Source organism: Mastigoproctus giganteus, chromosome 13 (genome assembly GCF_048544385.1).
Source record: "Mastigoproctus giganteus isolate SK-2022 chromosome 13, ASM4854438v1, whole genome shotgun sequence".
Taxonomy (NCBI): Eukaryota; Metazoa; Arthropoda; class Arachnida; order Uropygi; family Thelyphonidae; genus Mastigoproctus; species Mastigoproctus giganteus.
Window position 1 is genome coordinate 25,984,378 of NC_143587.1, and position 22,506 is coordinate 26,006,883.

Here is a 22,506-nt window from a genome sequence, read left to right on the forward strand (position 1 = left end):
AATTCTATAAGGAAGGGGAGTACAGAAGTATATTAAACTCTAACCTAAATGATTTCATAATAACGGAGAACAAAGTGGAGGAGAAACTGTTGAAGTTAAACATAAAAAGGGACCTGGGACAGATGGAATCTATCCAGTTATATTGAAGGAGGCAGCAAGGGAAGTAAGCAAACCCTTAGCCATAATTATGAGAGCATCCTTAGATTCTGGGGAGGTCCCATGGACTGGAGATGTGCAAATGTATCCCCAATTCCAAAGGTGGGTTCAAAGGGTGATACAAATAATTATAGACTTATTAGTTTAACTTCTGTTCTGGGAAAAAAAAAATAATGGAGTCACTGGTTAAAGAAGTGATGCAGAATCACCTAGACAAGACTGCAGTAATAGTTCAGACACAGCATGGCTTTGTTAAGGAGAAGTCTTGTCTGACCAATTTGATTGAACACTACGGTATGGTCACAAAAAATAATTTTTATATCATATACTTGGATTTCGGGAAAACTTTTGATACTGTTGCACATGGAAGACTGCTGAACAAATTGGAGCGATATGGCATTAAGGGCAAGTTGCTGCAATGGATAAAAGGATGGTTGAGTGGGAGATGGCAGAGAGTGGTAATAAATGGATACTGCTCTATGTGGATTAATGTTATTAGTGGAGTTCCCCAGGTTTCGGTGCTGGGCCCATTGTTGTTTTGTGTAATTTTTAATGATATTGATGAAGGTATATTAGGCTTAATGTCGAAGTTTGCAGTGATACAAAGGTCGTCAGAGTTGATAATGATAGTAAAGACAGTATGCTACTGCAACAGGATCTAGAAAAGTTAGGTAGATGGGCTGAGAAGTGGCAACTGAAGTCTAATATTGACAAATGCAAAGTACTGCATATGGGTAGCAGTAACCCAAGGGAATGTACCAACTGTATGGTACTACACTCAGGGAGGTGGAGAACGAAAAAGACCTGGGGGTAATTGTGCAGTCGGATATGAAGTTCTCTGAGCAGTGTGGACAGGCTGCCAGAGCAGGTCATGGAGTTTTGTCAATGATATATATAGAAATTTTGCTAGCAGAGACAAGGAGGTGATTATATCTTTGTATAAGGCAATCGTCAGGCCACACCTTGAGTACTACATACAGGTCTGGAGGCCTCATTTCGGAAGGATGTAGGTTTCCTAGAATGAGTACAAAGAAGGGCAACAAGATTGGTGAGAGGAACAAAGGGGTTCTCTTACCAGAAGAGGCTAAAATTCTGTCAGTTGCAGCATCTGGAGACTAGGCACTTGTGAGGCAATCTGATTGAGGTGTACAAGGCCTTGAATGGTTTGAGCAGGCTCAATGCTTATGGGATACTTCCACTTGCTCAGATTAAGAACCTGGGGAGGGGGGGCATAGATTCAAACTGAGGAAAGACAGTTGTAGAATAGATGTGCGGAAGTTTGCCTTTAGGCAGCAGGTAGTTGATTGCTGGAACAGACTTCCATTGTTGTGGAAATTGATAGCTTAAAATTTAAGGCTGAACTAGACAAACATTTGGAGTGACCAGATGGGTGAAATGGGAGTTTTTTTTTTTTTTGGCTGATACTCTATAAGCTTGTTTTCTTGCATGATATGCCTCAACTAATGCTAAAATAATTTTCACAACTATAACAAAATAAGTTGAGATTGTTGAAACATTTGTTAAAGACAATTTACTCACTTTTCAGCACAAGTCTGACACAATAACCTCAAAAATAAACTGAGCTCACACTAATAAACACCTGCTCCATGCAGCTCTCATGGTGAAGAAACAAATGATTGAAGGCAGTGTTGCTAACGTGTGAAGAATTTGTTTACAAATTCCCACCATTTACTCCCAACTTAATGCATTCAATAATGTGCTTACATGTTAGTGCAAATGCATCAGATCTGCTCGAAGCTAACTACTAAATAGTTATAAGATTGGCATCATTGTGTATATCTCATATTGTGAAATACCTTCACAATTTAATCCTTCAAAATATTTTTTATATTTTTTTAACCCTTCAAAAATACTTTGCAATCAAAGTTTTCACAAAATTTTTATAGTTGATTAAATCTGTTAACTTTCCATATTGACAAAATGGAAAGTAATACTACAGTTTGGTGTGGCATATTTGCCGATTTAGATCTCATTCATCTCTTTTTTTAAATAAAGCTATGCTTAATATGAGCTGTCAAAATTAATATGTCAACAAGCATATTATATCTCCTAATGCAGCAATTTCCAAACTGGGAGGCGCAGACTAGTGCAAAAAGAGGCGCGAAAAGTTTAACAGAAATGTAATTTTCATAACATAACACATATAAATAAAAAAATATATACATATAAATAAACTTTCATAACAGAACATTAAATTTTATAACTTATTTTTTAAAGCATTTACCACCACCTATCTCACTCTAACTTCGATATAAAATTTATTTGGAAAAATATATATATTTTACTGAAATGGATTGATATGATGTAATGTAATATATATAATTTAGTGCGTACTATGTATGACATATATAGGTAGATTGCATAGTATAGCATTAGCTGCATGGTTGAAAATATGGTTTCAGCGGTGTGCGATTGTGTTTTTTATTGTTTTTGGCATGATTACTTACTGATAATAATCGTTAGTAATTTAGAAGTTGTATTTTTTAAGAATATAAATTTAATCCTAATTAGACGAATGGATAAATTTTTGACTGGTTACAAGAGAAAATCTACTAATAATGAAGATACTGATGCTGATACAAGTAAAGGTAGTGGGAATACAAGCAACAGGGAACAAGGAGGTAGAACTCCCAAGACAAGAAAATACGATTCATCCTATTTATCATTAGGATTCACAAGTGTTATTATAGATGGCTTGGAAAAACCAATGTGTTTGTTTTTTACGAAAGTTTTGGCTGCATATAGTATGAGACCAGACAAATTAAAATGGCACCTTAAAACTATGCATTCTGAATACATTGGTAAGCCCATAGAATTTTTTTCAAAGAAAATTAGATGAGTTTAATAAACAAAAGCAAACGTTCAAAAAAATAGTTTCTGTTCCATCAAATGCTAGCGTCGTACCAAGTTTCTTACAGAATCATGAAATGTAAAAAACCACACACAATAGGAGAAACTCTAGTTTTGCCAGCAGCTATTGATATGGTTAAAATAATGTTCGGTGAATCATAGGAACAGTTGCAACAAATACTGCTTGCTGATAATACAGTTGGCAGAAGAATCAATGATATATCTGAAGATCTTTGTGATCAGTTAGTTTCTCAACTGCGTACTTCGCCATGCCAGTAGATGAGGCAACTGATGTAGCTAAAGATGCTCATTTAATTGCATATGTTCGATATGTTGCAGAAACTAATATAATGGAAGATATATTATTTTGCAACCCCATTCCTGGAAAGGCCACATCCAATGAAATTTTTAATATAATTGACACTTTCTTTGATGAGAATGGCATAAAGTGGAATAACTGAATTGGACTCTACTGATGGAGCACAGTCAATGTCAGGACACAAGGCAGGTCTTCAAGCATTAGTTAAAAAGAAAGCACACGAAGTTATCTGGATGCACTGCATGCTTCACAGATCACCTCGTGTCAAAAAATATGAGCGAAGAACTTAACAACATTTTTACGAAAGTTATAAACTACATAAAAAACAGTCCTTTAAAAGTTAGGTTGTTTGCAAAGCTGTGTGAAGATATGGAAGCTAATTATACCTCACTTCTATACTATTGTGAAGTGCGCTGGCTATCTTGTGCAAAAGTGATTCAAAGGGTGTTTGAACTCAAAGAAGAGATTGTAATTTTTCTTGATGAAAATCATAATGAAGAGGCAAATTGATATAGGTATGATAACTTTATTGTTAAACTTGCCTATTTGGTTGAAATTTTTGGAAAATTGAGTGTTTTGAATAAATCAATGCAAGGACCACAAATGCATTCACTGATTCAAAAAGACAAAGTGAAAGCATTCATAAAAAATTGGAGCTATGGAAATCAAATTTACAAAAAAATAAGTTCCGCATGTTTCCACTTTTAAATGATTTCTGCACCAGAGTTAATATTGAAGAAAACAAAAATCTATTTACTGAACACTTAGATGGTTTGCTAATGCACTTTTCACATTATTTTGAAGATCTTGATTTTACAAAGTTCGCATGTATACAGAATCCATTTGTCGATGAACAAGATGATGAATTTGGATTGACAACTATTGAAAAGGAAAAACTGATAGAATTATCATGCGATACTTCATTGAAACAAAAATTTCAGAGTGAAACCCTAGTTCATTTTGGTTGAATCAAAGTGAAGAATATAATACTTTGTCAAGCAAAGCAATACAAGTACTGATGCCATTCGTAACATCATATTTATGCGAAATGGGATTTTCTGCATTATCTGCAATGAAATCCAAATATCGAGCCCGTTTAGTAGTAGAAAAAGAGCTACGAGAACTCTCCTCAATGACACTTAGATTTGATAAACTTTGTGCTAATAAACAAGCACATCCATTGCATTAAAAACAAATTAATTTAAAAATGAATATATATATATATAGTAAAACCTTGTTATTATTCTGTCAATTACGTTTTTTTAATTTTTTGTATTAATACATTTTTTACCATTTAAAAATGTGTCTGTATTATTTTATGAAATAAAGGGGGGGGAAGGCACCAAGATTAGATTTTTTTTTAAAAGGGGCGTAGTCACAAAGTTTGGAAACCACTGTCCTAATGCATGGGGGGGGGATCTGTCTACACTGGGATTATAGCAAGAAAGGTGTTAAGTTATTATTCAAGCCCAGATTTAATAACTATATAATTTTCTGCAATTTTCACAACTAACAAAAGTTCAGCGGCCTCCCTGTTAGTACAGTGCTATGTCACTTGTCACATATCTAGGAAGAGAAAGAGAGACTTCTGTTTCAATACAGTCGGTGAACACTGGAATTTATTGGGTTTTTGTCTTTTTTTTTTTTTTTAGGCAATACAGAAAAACTTATCTTAGAAACTAATATTGTATTGAATCTTCCTTACCATGGCTGTTATGAATAAATATGAACATAAGGTGACAGGAGTCCCGATTTTTTGGAATTGTCTCAATTTTGACATTTTCTCAATAATGTCCTAGTGTATCCGAAATAACATATAATTTTAATTCAGCATGGCAATTAACATTATTGTAATAAACAGCAACATTTGTACATTTTACATATAACATTGTCTCAGTGCAAATACATTATAATGATGCATCAATACAAACTGTACATTTCAGTTGTGCATACACTCCTTTTACCGATATTGTTTTTTTACTGTTTTCGTGCCTTAAATAATCCAGCAAGAAGAAGCCTTTTATAACTAATATGCCTATGCATATATAAGGAACAACATTCGAAGGAATGGACATTTAAAAAAAAACAAATCCCCTGATGACTAAGTTTAATGTACAATATGTAATATTTATAAGTAGCGGATATGGTGGTAATGCTGAAATATAAAAGTTACTCAAAATCAGTTAATTCTATTGTACTTACAAGCACCACAGTAAAGTAGGTGCTGAGGTTTAAATTAGCACTAACTTTGTTACATAATTTAGTTTTATTAGTGTATTTTATTTTATATTAAATATACAGAAAAAATAAAATACAGGATAAATCTTGTATTTTATTTTCTCATTTTTATTAAAGATTTTGTCATATATGTGGATTTGTGTGTTTAGTTCAGTTATTATGAATGATAATTGTACCTGGGTAAGGATTTTTTGCATTTCAACAGCAAATGTTGAAATGCAAAAATCATTTAAACAGTAATTCAGTAATTTTAACTTAATTGAAATAAAAATAAAATTAAAAATCTATTTATTCACTCTTAATGAAATAATTAATATTAGCATCAGAAGTGCAAATGATGCAAGAATGCAAACTTATACAGCATTAGCCAAAAAAAAAACTTCCCATTTCATCTATTCATACTCTCCAATAGTTTTTCTAGTTCTTCCTTGAAGTAAACTTCTGTAAACTTCCAGAACAGCAGATGGAAGTTGACAGCTAAAATAAAATCAAGGATGTTCCAGCAACCAACTGGCTAAAGGCAAACTTCTGCACATCTATTCTTCAACAGTCCTAACTCAATTTGAATTTGTGTCCACCTGATGTGTGTAATTTGACAAGAGGAAGAATCCATCAGCATCAAACTTGCTCAATCACCCATTCAAAACCTTAAACAGCTCATCTTCCAGGTGCCTAGTCTCCAGATGTTGCAATTTGCAGAATTGAAGCCATTATTGGTAAGAGTACCCTTTCCCCCACACCAATCTCACTGCCCTTCTTGGAACTCGTTTCAGCGGCCCTACATCCTTCCTAAAATAAGGCCTCCAGTTTGCATGCAGTACTCGATGTGGCCTGACCATTCCCTTATACAATGGGATAATTACCTCCTTATCATAACTAGCAAAATTCCTGTATATGATTAACAAAGCCCCATTAGTGGTCCAGGCAGCCTATCTGCATTGCTCAGAGAACTTCACATCTCACTGCACAATTATCCCCAAGGTATTTTTCATTTTCCACTACCCTGGGTGTAATACCACACAGTTGGCACCCATATGCAATACTTTGCATTTGTTGATGTGAAACTTCAAATGTCATTTCTCAGCCCACCTGCCTAACTTTTCTAGATCCTGTTGCAGTAGCATATTATCATTCCTGTCATTAATCACTATACCAACCTTAGTATCATTGGCAAACTTGGACATTAAGCCTGATATACCTTCATCAATATCACTGATAAATATAGAAAGAAACAATGGATCCACTACTGAATCCCGGAGGACTCCATTAATAACATTAGTCTACAAAGAGCAGAGCCAATTGAATACCACTCTCTGTCTTCTCCAATTCAATCATCCCTTTATCCATAGCAGCAACTTTCCCTTAATGCTACAATGCTCCAATTTGTACAGCAGTCTTTTATGAGCTATGGTATCAAAAGTTTTTGTGAAATCCAAGTACATGATATCAAAATTATTTCTTGCATCCAGGTTCTTTGTACCACATTGTAGTATATAACTGAATTGGTCAGACAAGGTGTTCCCTTAACTAAACAAAGCCCTGTCTAGATCCTGCATTACTTCTTTTACCAGTGACTTCATTATTTTCTCTGGAACAGAAGTTAAACTAAAATGTCTGTACTCATTAAGGATTACTCGTTACCCTTTGAGTCCCCTTTGTGAAATGGGGATACATTCGCACATTTTCCGATCTACAGGGATCTCCCCTGAATCCAAAGATGCTCTCATAATTTCATAATTATGGCCAAGGGTTTGCTTACTTCCTTTGCTGCCTCTCTTAATATAATTGGATAAATTGCATCTACCCCAGGTGCTTTTCTTATGTTTAATTTCAATAGTTTAACTTTAACAATTTCTCTTCCACTTTCCTCTCACTTATTCCAAAATCCTTTAGCTTTCTGTTACAGTTTTATCAACTTTTGGCTTTTCCTTCCCTAAAGAATTCCTCATGTGTGAGAGTAGATGCAAAATACTGATTCAGTTTGCCAGCGACTTGAGCGGGATCATCAATGGTTGAACCATTGATATCAAGTGGACCAATCTGATTCATCATCTCTTCCTTCTAGAATTTATATAAGTAAAGAAGTCTTTGCTGTTTTCCTTTGCATTCTTTGCCAAAGATTTCTTGTAATCTGCCTTTGCTTGCTTAATCTCCTTTGTGACTTGATTGCTAGTTTATATCTACCAATATCAGAACCAATATGTTGTTGTTATTTGGTTTTAGGAGCATTAGCAACTAAGGCCATATTGCTCCGGGGATATGTGGTGGTCATTTCCTGACCTTTCCGCATCCTCCATATTTGGTGGTCACGGGCTCGAACCCTGGTCTAATCAAGAAGTGTGTGCTACGCACTGCTGCTCCTGCCCACCTGGCTACGGAGGCACATTTAGTTTATATAATATCAATCTTGTTTTGTCATATAATCCAATTAATTCTGTTAAATTAGCAATCATAAGATTTTCTTTAACAAAGTTTCACACACTAAGGAAAACAGGCTGCAATAATACATGTGCAGCGTAAATTCCTCATTGTCTGTGCAAGACTTTGTTATTCTTTAACTGGATAATGAATTAACATATACAATGTGAAAAAAATTATGACAAGTCAACAAAAGATGGTCATAATTATGTTGAGTAGTTTCTTTGATTATCATAAATAAAAATATATAACCCCAGGGGCTCACATCTGGTGAGTATGGGCTTGGCAAACCCAGGGTCCTGAGATGGATAACATCATTCTTTTCTTTCTTGGTGATTCTTTTCTGCTTCTCTCTCTCTCTCCATCTCAGGGTAACTCGGGGTGCCTCCATAGCCATGTGGGCAGGAGCAGCAGTGCGTAGCATGCGCTTCTTGATTAGACTGGGGTTCAAGCCCGTGACCACCAAATATGGAGGATGCGGAAAGGTCAGGGAATGACCACCGCATATCCCTGGAGCAATATGGCCTTAGTTGCTGATGCTCCTAATAACAACAACAGGGTAACTCAGGAATTTTCTTTTGGCTGGTGCAGCACAAGTTTCAAGCTACCTTGTGCCATATGGTTGATGATGATAATGAATGATATAATACCTAGATCCAAATGCTACTACAGGAAAGTGAAACTCCTGTAACAAATAGTTCTTCAATGATGGGCCTGGTAAAACTTTATAACTAACCCGAGAAAAACTTTTTTCATTTGAGCATGCATACTTCAATCTATGTTGATTCACAGTTTTGTGAACTCATAAATACAAGATATCTTTTTGTGATAATTTTGAGGGTTTTTTTTTTTTTGCTTAACTATACATTTTAATTTGTAGTAAAGGAATAGCTTTAAGCATCTTAATTATGCAGCTTTGCTTATTTTTATAATTTATCTAAATATTTACAGAGTTCAAGTTTTATATAAATTCAGCCAGTGCCACAGAGCAAAGTTAGTGCGTAGAGAAGTTCAAGTATTTTAGCTACAGAAGAGGGAAGTTTCTAATCAGGAGATGAGCATAATTCTTGAATATTTTATTTTGTTTGATTCTGTGAGCATATAATCAATACTGCAAGTATTTTATAAATTTTACATAGTACATCAATAGCAGCTGGGAACAGTACAGTGTTATATTGAACTTGAGTATCACACAGTGTTATGGTGATAGAAGGGTATTATTCAGATTGTATAATGTTTTAGATCTAAATGAATTTTATTAAATGAAATTTTGCATCAGATTAAGTCAACAAAGCATATATCAAAGGGCAACAAAACTGCATTGAGTGGGGAGGAACTGCCAAAGGCAGTTCTCCCAAATAAAAGCCTTATTGTTTGTAATGTGTGTATAGCATGTATGCAGAACTGATTTTAGCTGGGTATAATAACACAGCAGTTTGAATAGTTGCAGAAAGAATGAGAAAACTTAAGCATTTTGATTTAGCACATAAATTTAGTGCTCTGAAAAATTTGAATGTTCAAATAAAGGGACATACCTTCGAAGAAATAAAATCAAGGGTGACTCATCAAGCACTCATAAACTGATAAACGGGGAAAGAGAATTCTCTAGTCAGATTCAAATTAAGGATATCAACAATATCAGGGGTAACACTTCCTCCACTCCTTGAAAGTACTTGTAAGATACACTGTAATGCTATATACACTGAAAGACACAATAAATTGGACACAACAAGCTCCAAAGAGAAAGATAAGTTAAGTTGAATAGCTAAGAGGGACATTCAATAAATTATCTACCTGAGGTATTTCCCATGGGTATATTTCAATGATTCAAGATTAATCATGTTTCTACATATCTCAACTTGAATCATACTGACTTTGATCTCACTATGTTCTTAGCTTGTGATGCTATAACAGAAAGAAGGAAGACACCTGCATCAAATTATGGATTTGCCAAAATTGGAGCAGCATTCAGTCATCAAGTTTCTTACCAAAGAAGGAAATGGAACAAAGGCCATTCATGAAGGACATTGGCTGTGAATGGCAACAGTGCACCTTCACAGTACCAGGTGAAATTCTGGTCAACACAATTCAAAAGTGGTAGAGAGTCCATCGAAGATGATCCAATCCGAGGAAGGCCCAGTGCAAGGTGGGTCCCCAGATATGACCCCTGTGCAGCAGCAATTCAGAGATTGGTATTGTGAGGAGAATTTAAAGCTTTATGGAAGCGATCCTGAAACTTTCATCTCCAGAATTGTTATGGGTGATGAAACATGGGTTCATCACTGGTATCCTGAGAACGAGTAAGAACCAAAAAATTTCGGACACAACCTTCAGCTGGCAAGATTATGGCCACCATTTTTGGGATGCTGAGGGAATTTTATACATTCGCTACTTGGAACACAAGCAGTCACTGGGAATTCATATGCATCATTACTGTACAACTTAAGGGATGTCATAAAGGAAAAACGCCATGAAAAACCTTTCCAGAGGTGTGCTGCTTCTTCACGACAACGCACCAGTGCACAGGTCACATGCTGCTGCTGCTTTGAGAGACTGTGACTTTACTCATTTTACCACCTTACTGTTTGGATCTGGCCTGCAGTGACTATTTCATCTTTCAAAACGTCCACATATGTTTTCACTTTGCTGATGATAATGAACTGAAGTCTGCTGTTTTTGTGTTCTTTGATGGACATGACAAAGAATTTTATTTGTTTGGTATTTCCTCATTGTCAACAAAATGCAACAAGTGTACTGAAGTTCAGGGGAGTTACATTGAAAAATAAAAACATATTTTTGTCTCTATCCCATTTTCTTCATAGGTAAGTAGATAATCTATTGAACACCCCTTATATAAGATATGTATATTAGCATTAGTATCAATACTGCAAAAGGTCCAATAATTTGACTAATTCTTCCTTAAATTTATTCAAATTATTCACTTCCACAACACCAGATGGATGTTTGTCTCAACAATCTGCTATCCTCTGGATGAAAAGCAAATTTCTGCATTCCCACCCTTATGTCTGTGTCTGAACTAGAGCAAGGATGCCAAGGGCATGCAAGTAGTTTTCAGATGCTGTGCCTTGCAGAAGAAGTCCTCTTAGTAAAAGAGATTGGAAGAGAAACTGCTGAAGTTAGATTAGATGAAATATAAATAAAGCATTTGGGCAGATGGGATCTATCCAATTATATTAAAGGAGGCAGCAAACTTTTAGCGGTAATTATGATGCATCCTTGAATTCGGGGGAAGTCCCTATGGACTGGAGATGTGTAAATGTATCACCGATTCACAAAGGGGGAGTATTTAAAAAACTGTTAGTTTAATGTCTGTTCCAAGGAAAATAATGGAGGTATTGGTTAAAGAAGTAATGCAGGATCATCTAGACAGGAATGCAATTATACTGCAGTCATAGCATGGGTTTGTAAATGGGAGAGCTTGTCTGACCTATCTGATTTGATACTATGATGTAGTAACAAAGGAACTGGATGCAAAAAATAATTCTGGCATCACATACTTAGATTTTAGAAAAGCTTTCGATACTGTTCCACATGAAGACTACTGTACAAACCGGAACAGTTTCCATTAGGGGAAAATTACTGCTATGGATAAAGGGATTGTTGACTGAAGACAGAGATGGTTACTAGTGGGCTACTTTTCTTGGAACAACTGTTGTTAGTGGAGTTCCCCAGGGTTCAGTGCTGGGCACATTGCTTTTTCCTATATTTATTAATGATATTGATAAAGGCATATGAGTGATGTCTAAGGTTTAATGAATAAGTTTGCTGATGATACGAAGGTAGGGAGTAATCAGGACATATTCAAGATCTAGAAAAATTAGACAGATGGGCTGAGAAGTGGCAATTGAAGTTCCACATTGAAAATGCAAAGTACTGTATTAGGGTTGCAGTAGTCCCAGAATAACAAACCAACTGTGGGTGCCACATTCAAGTTAGTAGAGAATGAAAAAGTCCTGGAGGTAATTGTGCAGCCAGACAAGAAAGTTAGCTGAGCAGTGCGGACAAGCAACAAGGACATTTCATGAGGTTTTTGTTAATGATATACAGGAATTTTGCTAGGTGGGATAAGGAGGTGATGATCTCATTGTATAAAGCAATGGTTAGGCCACAACTTGAGTACAATACACATGTCTGGAAGCCTCATTTTAGGAAAGATGTGGATCTGTTGGAACACTGATGTTAATATAATGTTGAACTGATATGTCTGTTGGAAATCTGATGTTAGATGTGTGTGTGTTGAGAAAACTCCTCCTGTGATCCTTCTCTCATGAATGTAGTGTAGGGTCAAGGCCACTGTGTTGTGTTTCTGAATATCTGTCTGATGTTCTTTGATTCTAAGTGTTGGCTTCATCAAAAAAAAAAATATATATTATTTATGAGTTACTTCTTAGTTGGTTGTTAGGGCTGTAATGAGAGTGGTGTCATGAGCAGTTGCAATACTTTGGCTGTTATTTGTACAATGAGAAATTTGGGGTAGTCACTGTTTATGAACATTGTCTTAATAAAGGCTGGTTCTCTCTCTCTCTCTCTCTCTCTCTCTCTCGGGCAGTGTGACTACACACACTCTGAGGGATCTGATTAAAGGTTAATTAATGAAGATTAATGACCAATCTCTTACAAAGTCTAGCCACTCTGTCTCACAGACATTCTGTTTTTGCTGCATGCTGTTCTATAGATACTTCCATGGGAACTGATCTGAATTGGTACCTATAATTCCTCCTCTCTCATAGAAACCAGTCTTTGAACATGTGTTGCAACCAGTCAGCATCCATTTACCATCCAACTACAAACTCAGAGAATCAACTTTTCTTCTTCTTCCTTTATTCCTTCAACCTCTATTTTCTGGAACAACCTCCCTTCACATGTATTTCCTCAACACTACAATCTACAGAAATCAAGTCTAATGTCAAGTATCATCTGTCTTCTCAACCTTCAAACCCACACTGGTACTAAATACTAGAGGGTCTAATACCTTTCGTGCTGGTGATTTTCATAAAAAAAAAAAAGCAAAAAGTAACATTAATGAAACATAAAATAAGTAATATAATGCTACTGAGAAATGGCTATCTGAAAAGCTATTGAGGCTGAGAGAGTCTTGGTAGGCTTTTTGGATGGTGCACATCCAATTACCACATATTCTGGCATATAAGTCAACCTTTAAAGCACTAAAAAAATCATCTAAAATTTTAAGATCAACTTATATGCTGAGTATAAAATCTTAAGCTCGAATTAAAATTACTTGCTTAAGGTTAGAAAGACATGAATTAAAACAAATATATAATTTATTACATATGTATATATTTTTCAAAAATATAGATTCTGCTTACCTTTAAAACTGAAGAAACTGTTCATTTCTTCTTTAGATGAAAACAATTCATGGAATTCGTCAAACATTCTGTGAATTTGAGTTCTTGAAAAGAAGACTTTTGAGACATCCATTGTTTACAGAGAAATCAATTGGCAGTACGGTACAGACAATGGCACAGTTATAAAATCAAAGCCTCTGACATATACACAGCTTTAATGAATGATGTCATATTGTTACCTATGCCTGTAGGTTGGGTTTTGTGACTTGTTACATAAGAAAGTGTTGTACAGACTTACTGCATTCTTGATAGTTTATTGTGGAGTATAATAAAATATACTGTGGAGTTATTTTTGCTCTTCATTAGATTCAGGGGGTTACTCTCTTTGACTGGAGTAATGCCAATGTCTTTCCAATACATAAAGGAGGGGGCCAAAGAAGTTGTTGTTGTTTGGTTTTTAGGAGCATTAGCAACTAAGGCCAAAAATCCTCCAGGGATATGCGGTGATCATTTCCTGACCTTTCTGCAGCCTCCGTATTTGGTGGTCATGGGCTCGAACCCCAGTCTTAATCAAGAAGCGTGTGCTATGCACTGCTGTTCCTGCCCACCTGGCTATGGAGGCGTCACCAAAGAAGTGAAAGCCAATTACAGACCAATGAGTTTGATTTCTGTGGTTGGGAAGATTATGGAATTTATGATTAAAGCTACAATACAGGCCCATCTCAACAAGAATGGAATCCTAACTGGTTTTTTGAAGGGGAAAATTGCCTGACTAATCTGGTAAATTACTATGATGAAGTTATAAGGAATTTGAATGCCAGAAATAACTCTGAGATTATATATCTGGATTTCATTAAGGCTTTTGATATACTTCCTCATGAAAGGTTATTGTATAAATTAGATTAAGTTAGGATAACAGAGAAGATCTATGTGGATTAGGAGTTTAGATTACCCTCTACTCTGAAGAATATCCATTTATCAGTATTCTTCAGAGTGGTTAGGAGTAATAAGCAGGGTCCCTCAGAGACTGGACCTATTATTTCTTATCTTTCTAATTGTTGATAAGGGAATATGTACATGGAGAAGCTGTCAAAGTTTGCTGATGACTTAAAGGTTGGGAGGGTGGTTAATGATCAGAACTAGGCTATGCTGCATCAAAAGAATTTGGACCAACTGCAAGTGCGGCCTGAAAAATGGCAGCTAAAGTTTAATGCTACCTAATGCAAAGCACGGACTTGGAAACAAAAACAGAGGAGAAGTTTATAGATTAGAGGGAGGAGAATTAAAACATGTACTGGATGAGAAAGACTTTGGAATTACAATGCCGAAAGACAAAGTTCAACATACAGCGTAATCAGGTGACAAGAAGAGCACCTGGTGTTCCATCTATGATTTACCGGAATTTTGCAAGTAGAGAAAAGGAGGTCATTATTTCTATATAAGACAATGGTGTAACCACACGGTGGTTAGTAAGTTTAATACTGTATACAGGTCTGGAGGCACCACCTAGAGAAAGATATAAAACTTCTGGAGGGTGAAAAACAAGGTAACAAGATTGGTGAAGAGTGCTAATCATAATCTCTATGAGGAAAGCTTAGAAGATATGGTCTGCAAAGTTGAGCAGCCAGATACCTTTGAGTGGGGGGAGATTCCATTAAAATCTAAAAGGCCCCGAGAGGATTAGTAAAACATGTGTGGGAGGAATATTCTAACTGGTGAGTGTGATAGAAACTAGAGGGCACAACTAAAAAATCTTAGGGAAGAATAGTAGACAAGACCATATGATGTTTACCTTTAAGCAGCATGTTGTGGAATGTTAGAATAAGTTACTGCAAGTTTGGCAAAATTCAGGAAATATATGAGAGTTTTTTTTTTTTTTCCACTCCAGAAGGTGCAGAAGTTTACTTCCTTGCATCTTTTTGCCATTTTATACTAATACTACCACTAACATTCGGCTGCCGAATTCAAAGCTAGATGGGCTAAGAAGTGGCAACTGAAGTTTAACCTTGACAAATGCAAAGTACTGCATATGGGTAGAAGTAACCCGAGAGAAAAGTACCAACTGTGTGGTATTACACTTAAGGTGGTAGAAAATGAAAAAGACCTGGGAGTAATTGTGCAGTCAAATATGAAGTTTTCTGAGCAATGCAGACAGGCTGCCAGGGCAGGTCATGGGGTTTTGTCAATGATATATAGGAATTTTGCTAGCAAGGAAAAGGAGGTGATTGTCCCTCTGTATAAGGCACTGGTCAGGCCATGCCTTGAGTACTACGTACAGGTCTGGAGGCCTCATTTTAGGAAGGATGTAGATTTGCTTGAGTGTGTACAGAGAAGGGCAACAAGATTGATGAGGGGAATGAAGGGATCCTCTTACCAAGAGAGGCTAAAGTTCTGCAAATTGCAGTGGGTGGAGACTAGGCACCTGCGCGATGATCTGATTGAGGTGTATAAGGCCTTGAATGGGTTGAGCATGCTGAATTCTAATGGGATCCTTTCACTTGTTCAGATTACGAACCTAAGGGAGCATAAATTCAAATTAAGAAAAGACAGATGTAGAATAGATGTGCGGAAATTTGCCTTTAGCCAGTGGGTGATTAATTGCTGGAACAAACTTCCATCTGTCGTTGTGGAAGCTGATAGGTTGAATAAATTTAAGGAGGAACTGGACATGCATTTGGAGGGAATGGTGTGATTTTTTTTTTTTGGCTGATGCTGCATAAGCTCATACACTTGCTTTCTAGCATCACATGCCACTACTACTACTATTACTACCCACCCTCATGCATCTGACTACATTCAGATGCACGAGGGTAGGTTCTAGCGCTGCACTGGGCAGCTGAATGTTAGCACTGCATTGGACAGACAGATGCATGGCAGGATTACCACAAACCCAAGGGACTGATCCCAGAGGAGTTAATTATTCTTAGTGATTCTACTGTCAGGCAAATGGGAAATATTTAATGTAGTTAGGAAAGTGGAATAATATCAGGATTATGTGACAGGGCAATGTTACTTACACTGTAGAACAATTATCATTTTTTAAGAACATAAAAGGTGATATTGTTATACACACTGGTATTAGTGATGTTAAATTTAGGCAATCTGGGTCTTTTTCTTAACAGTACAATGTGATGTTGAGAAAAATCTGCAAGGTGAAAATTAAAGGTGAAATTTGAAAGTTTCTGAAATTGTGACAAGACATGATAGGAGCTCTGTCAACAATTTGCCTCTAAAGAGATTGTGCATGGCTCATGGAATAGAATTTTTCACATGGTCCATGCTTTGTTAAATAGAAGGGCCTGTTTACATAAAGAGAGCAATCACATGAATACAAGAATATTTGCTGATGATATTGAAGCAACGCTAGGTGGTTCAGAAGATTGATGCTGGAGGTGGAGACACAGACTAACATTTTAATGACAGCCATAAGTGAAGGTGGAATTATTCTTGCATTGCTTCCACTTAGACATGTAAGTAGTCTGGGAAGCAGGGAGTGAGAGAGAGAGATTACAAGACCTGCTGGGATTCCACATGGGACTATAAATTAGATGCGCTGAGCTAGAGTTATAAAAGACACAAATAACACACTTTATTTGCTTATACACTAATTCTAGGCATATAGTGAGTAAATATGATAAATCTGAAGTTTCAGTTAAGTCATCAAATGCTGTTATTACCAGAATATCAGAAACATAATGCCACCCTGATATTTGGGATGCAGAATTTTTCCTTTACAAATGAAAAACCTTTTGTGGCAATGGGAAATTGTGGGAGCGAAGTTAAAAAATATGTAATTAATGATATTGAAATTTCGCAAGATTATTTAATGAAAAAACTTTCGAGCCTATAGACCAGTAAGGCTCCTGGAGCTGATGGAATATACCCTATAATCTTAAGGGAGGCGGCAAGCGAGTGCACTGAATCATTGAGGCTAATTATGCGAACATCGCTAGACTCTGGGGAGATTCCCTGGGATTGGAAAAGTGCAAATGTATCTCCCATACATAAGGGTGGCTCTAAAAGTGAAGTTGAAAATTATCGACCTGTCAGTCTGACTTCAGTAGTAGGGAAAATCATGGAGGCAATGATCAAGGGTGGAATTCAGGATCATTTGGATTGAATTGAAATTATCAAGGATACTCAGCATGGTTTTGTAAAGGGAAAATCATGTTTAACAAATCTGGTTCGCTATTTCGAAAGGGTCCCTCACGAGCTGGATTTAGGGAATAATTTCAACATTGTTTATTTAGATTTCAGCAAAGCTTTTGACTCAGTCCCACATGAGCGGTTGCTTTATAAGCTGGAACAGGTTGGAATCACTGGGAAAATCCTTAGATGGATAGAAGGATGGCTTCAGGGCAGGAGGCAGAGGGTTGTGATAAATGGCTATTCCTCAGATTGGGTTGATGTAAGAAGTGGGGTTCCCCAAGGATCAGTATTAGGGCCACTGTTGTTTTTAATTTTCATAAACAACATTGATGAAGGGATAGAGGGCATGATGTCTAAATTTGCAGATGATGTTAAAATTGGTAGAGTAGTTAATGATCACTGTCAAGCTGAGCTTCTTCAGAGAGACCTAGATAGACTTCAGGAATGGTCAGAAAAATAGCAGCTATGCTTTAATCCAACAAAGTGTAAGGTATTACACCTGGGAAACAGTAATCCCAAAATAACTTATTCACTTGGTGGAGTTCAACTAAACCCAGTACTGGAGGAAAGGGACTTGGGTGTTACGATAAGGTCAGACATGAAATTCTCTGAGCATTGTAAACAGGTTGCAAGGAAGGCCCATGGTGTCCTATCGATGATCTATCGAACTTTTGCAAGTAGAGATAGGGACGCGATAATCCCATTATATAAGGCTTATGTTAGACCACACTTGGAATACTGTGTTCAAGTATGAAGACCGCACCTAAAGAAAGACGAGCTTCTTGAAAGGGTGCAAAGACGGGTAACTCGCCTGGTGAGATCAGCAAAAGGGCGTCCTTATGAAGAAAGACTTCGAATATGTGGGTTGCAGAGTTTGGAAACTAGACACCTTAGAGGAGATTTGATTGAGGTGTTTAAGGCTCTGAGAGGCATCAGTAAAAGAATGAGGACGAAATTTTCAAGATTATAAATGATGCTAGAACTAGGGGACATAAATTCAAGTTACGGGGGGAAATGTTTAGACTGGACCGCAGGAAGTTTTATTTTAGCCAGCGAGTTACAAATTACTGGAATAAGTTGCCTTCATGGGTGGTAGAAGACGACAGTTTGGAGAAATTCAAAGGTCATCTGGATCGCTTTTTTTTTATTAATTATTATTATTATTTATTTTTTTTAGTTTTTATCATTGTTTTGTTTGGCTTTTTTTTTTTTTTGGCTGGTGCAGCATAAGCCATAGGCTTTCTTGCACCATGCGGCCATTACTAATACTAATACTAATGTGCTGGGTATAATGTGTGCAGAAAGGACACACATTGCAGGAGGATAGGGAGGAAAAGGTGATGATTATTTTTGGTTTAGAAGCACACTGATTCTAAAACAGTATACCCAACCGAATGCCAGTGTAATGTTCAATTAGTCTGGTGTGACAAACATTGGGAAAAGAAAAATAGCAGTAAAATTACAAAATATGGGAGTATAAGAATCTGACTGGAATGAGAACAATAAACTATGCAGGGAGAAAGAGTGAGCCAGTAAAATGTATTATCATTGGAGAATTTAACTTTACATATGTTGATTAGAAATTGTGAGTTGCTTACTCAGCAGCCAAGGGCATATTCAGGGGTGGGCAGAAGGGGAATATGCCCCCCCAACCAAAAATTTGAAATTAAAGAAAAGAATGTAGGAGGCATTCTAAAAAAAAACCTGGTCACCATGTTTGTAGGAGGCATTCTAAAAAAAAACCTGGTCACCATCATAAGGGGGGTCACCCCCCCTTATGATGATAGCTGGATATGCCACTGTCAGCAGCTAAACATTTCTGCAGCTACTGGACTGCTTTTTATCGGGAAAGCTAAACTCTTGATATGATTATCAGCAGTGACACTTCATGTAAAGGAATCTCTAGGAGTCACTCACTTTGACAAATTTATTTTGTCTAATATTGATTTATATTTACAATCAATGTTATAAGTTGATTAAACATTATGTAATGAAGTCATTCGTTAACGAACAAAACAAAGAAAAGCAACATGCCACCTTCATATTGGCTCTGATGGCTTATATATAGCAAATAACTCATGCACATGCATTAGTGACACACTGGAACTCTTCTTGACTGAGAATAGTCCCAGTGTACCAGAGCAAGGCTGGCTCCAGTTTCAAGTCTCATGTGCTTTTGTTAGTGTTTATTAGACCAAATAAGATAATTTATAAGAAAAAAAACTTTATTTTTTGCTGTCATACAATGACAAACTTAAAATTAAGCGAACTGCTACACAATTTAAATTTTGTGGAAAACCAATATTCTAATGAAAAAAAAAAATATATATATATTTATATTTATTTATTTTTTACTTTGCCATTACTAATTGAAATCCCCAGCAAATGATACTGAATCATTGTGCACTGATGTGGGATTTACCCAAATAAATAACCTTCAAAGTTAAAGGAAAGAGATTTTGTTCTTGAAAATGTGATTACAATTGTCCTAGATTAAATTTGAAAGTGCTTACAATTCTGCCAAGACACAACAGAAGAGAGAACATGGAGCCTTGACAATCAATTCGGCCTTGAAGAGATTAGACACGGATCATGGGGTAGAATTTATCTCAGGGTCTGTAGTTGATAACAGGAGAGACTGTTTCTACAGGGATGGATACATTTAAATAGAAGGGGTGCAAGAATATTTTCTGATGCTATCAAGGCAAAGAGACAGAGAGAGAGACTAATAGATTAACAAAAACATGATCAGCATTATCTTGATCCTGGACTTTAGTAAATGAAACTTTTTGAGCTTTGGTAATGATTTTGAAGATCACTGCATGCTCTGACACTCCATCTCTGGGTCGTATGGAAAAAAGCCACACACTCATCTCCAGTGGCAATACATTCGAGAAAATTAGGATTGCCTTGTCAAGTATAGACGAAGTCATCACATGATGATATGCTTCACTACTGCTCATCCATGAGGCTATGTCACACAAATGTTGCACAGACCATCCTTTTCCCTAAATCTTCATGCAGAATTTGACGAATCATCTTTCTATTCATATCCAACTCATCAGCCATCATTGTGAGCCATCATGGCTGCCAGAGCAGGTCATGGAGTTTTGTCAATGATATACAGGAATTTTGCTAGCAGAGACAAGGAGGTGATTCAACCTTTGTATAAGGCAATGGTCAGGCCACACCTTGAGTACTGCATACAGGTCTGAAGGCTCATTTTTGGAAAGATGTCTAGAACGAGTACAGAGAAGGGCAACAAGATTGGTGAGAGGAACAAAGGGGATCTCTTAACCAAGAGAGGCTAAAATTCTGCAAGTTGCAGCATCTGGAGACTAGGCACTAGACTCCACTGTTGTTTTAAATATTTCTGAATGATATTGATAAAGGTATATTAGGCTTACTGTCGATGTTTGCAGATAATACAAAGGTTGGCTTGGTTAATGACAGTAACGAAGGTATGCTACTGCAAAGAGATTTATAAAAATTAGGCAGTGGGCTGAGAAATGGCAACTGAAGTTTGATGTTGGCAAATGAAAGGTACTGCCTATGGGTGATCTGACTGAGGTTTACAAGGCTTTGAATGGTCTGAGCAAGCTCAATGCTGATTGGATACTTCTGCTTGCTCAGATTAAGAACCTGATGGGGCATACATTCAAATTGAGGAAAGACAGCTGTAGAAAAAATGTGCAGAAGTTTGCCTTTAGCCAGCAGGTAGTTGATTGCTAGAACAGATTTCCATCTGTTGTTGTGGAAGTTGATAGCTGAAACAAATTTAAGGCTGAACTAGACAAAGATATGGAGTGACCAGATGGGTGAAATGTGAAGGGTTTTTTTTTTTCACTGATGCTCTATGAGCTTCATTTCTTGCATTATATGCCTCAACTAATGCTAATGTACTTGGATTTCAGCAAAGCTTTTAATACTGTTGCACTTAAAATACTGCTGTACAAATTGCTGTAGTATGGCATTAAAGGCAAGTTACTGTTATAGAGAAAGGGATGACTGAGTGGAAGAAGACAGAGAGTGGTTATTATGGACGTTGCTCTTCATGGACTAATGTTATTAGTGGAGTCCTCTGGGCTCCACTAACAGTGGAGCCTGGGGGATATTAACATTATTGACATTAGTTAACATTAACTCTATTAACATTAGTGGAGTCTGGGGGACTCCACTGTTGTTTTAAATATTTATGAATGATATTGATAAAGGTATATTAGGCTTACTGTCGATGTTTGCAGATAATACAAAGGTTGGCTTGGTTAATGACAGTAACGAAGGTATGCTACTGCAAAGAGATTTATAAAAATTAGGCAGTGGGCTGAGAAATGGCAACTGAAGTTTGATGTTGGCAAATGAAAGGTACTGCCTATGGGCAATAATCCCAGATTAATGTACAAAACTGTGTAGTACTACACTCATGATAATGGAAAATAAAAAATGTCTGGGTGATAACTGTGCAGTCAGATATAAAGTTCTGTGAGCAGTGCAGGCAAGCCACCAGGCTGTTGGGATTTTGTCAATGATATATAGGCACTGTGGTAGCAGTGATAAGAAGGTGATTATCCTTTTGTACAAGGCTGTGGTTAGGCCACATCTTGAGAACTGTACACAGGTTTGGAAGTTTCATTTTAGGAAGGATATAGAGCTGCTGGAATGGGTGCAGAAAATGATGAGATTGGTGAGAGGAACAAAGAGATGCTCTTAGCAAAAACAGCTTCAGGTCTGCAAATTGCAGCATTCAGAAACAAAACATTTGCAAAGTGATCTCATTGACATGTTTAAGGCTTTCAATGAGTTCAGCAAACTCAATGCTAATGGAATTTTTTCTTTTGCTCAGGCTGTGCACATAAGAGAGGCATAAATTGAAATTGAGGAAGGATAGTTGAAAAACAAATGTAGAGAAGTTTACCTTAAGCCAGTGGTTAATTAATTGTTGAAACTCCAGGGACCATTTTTTAAATTTAGCGTCAACAAATTTTCCTCCTCCTCCTCTCAGTTTTTACAATATCATACAACTTTCTG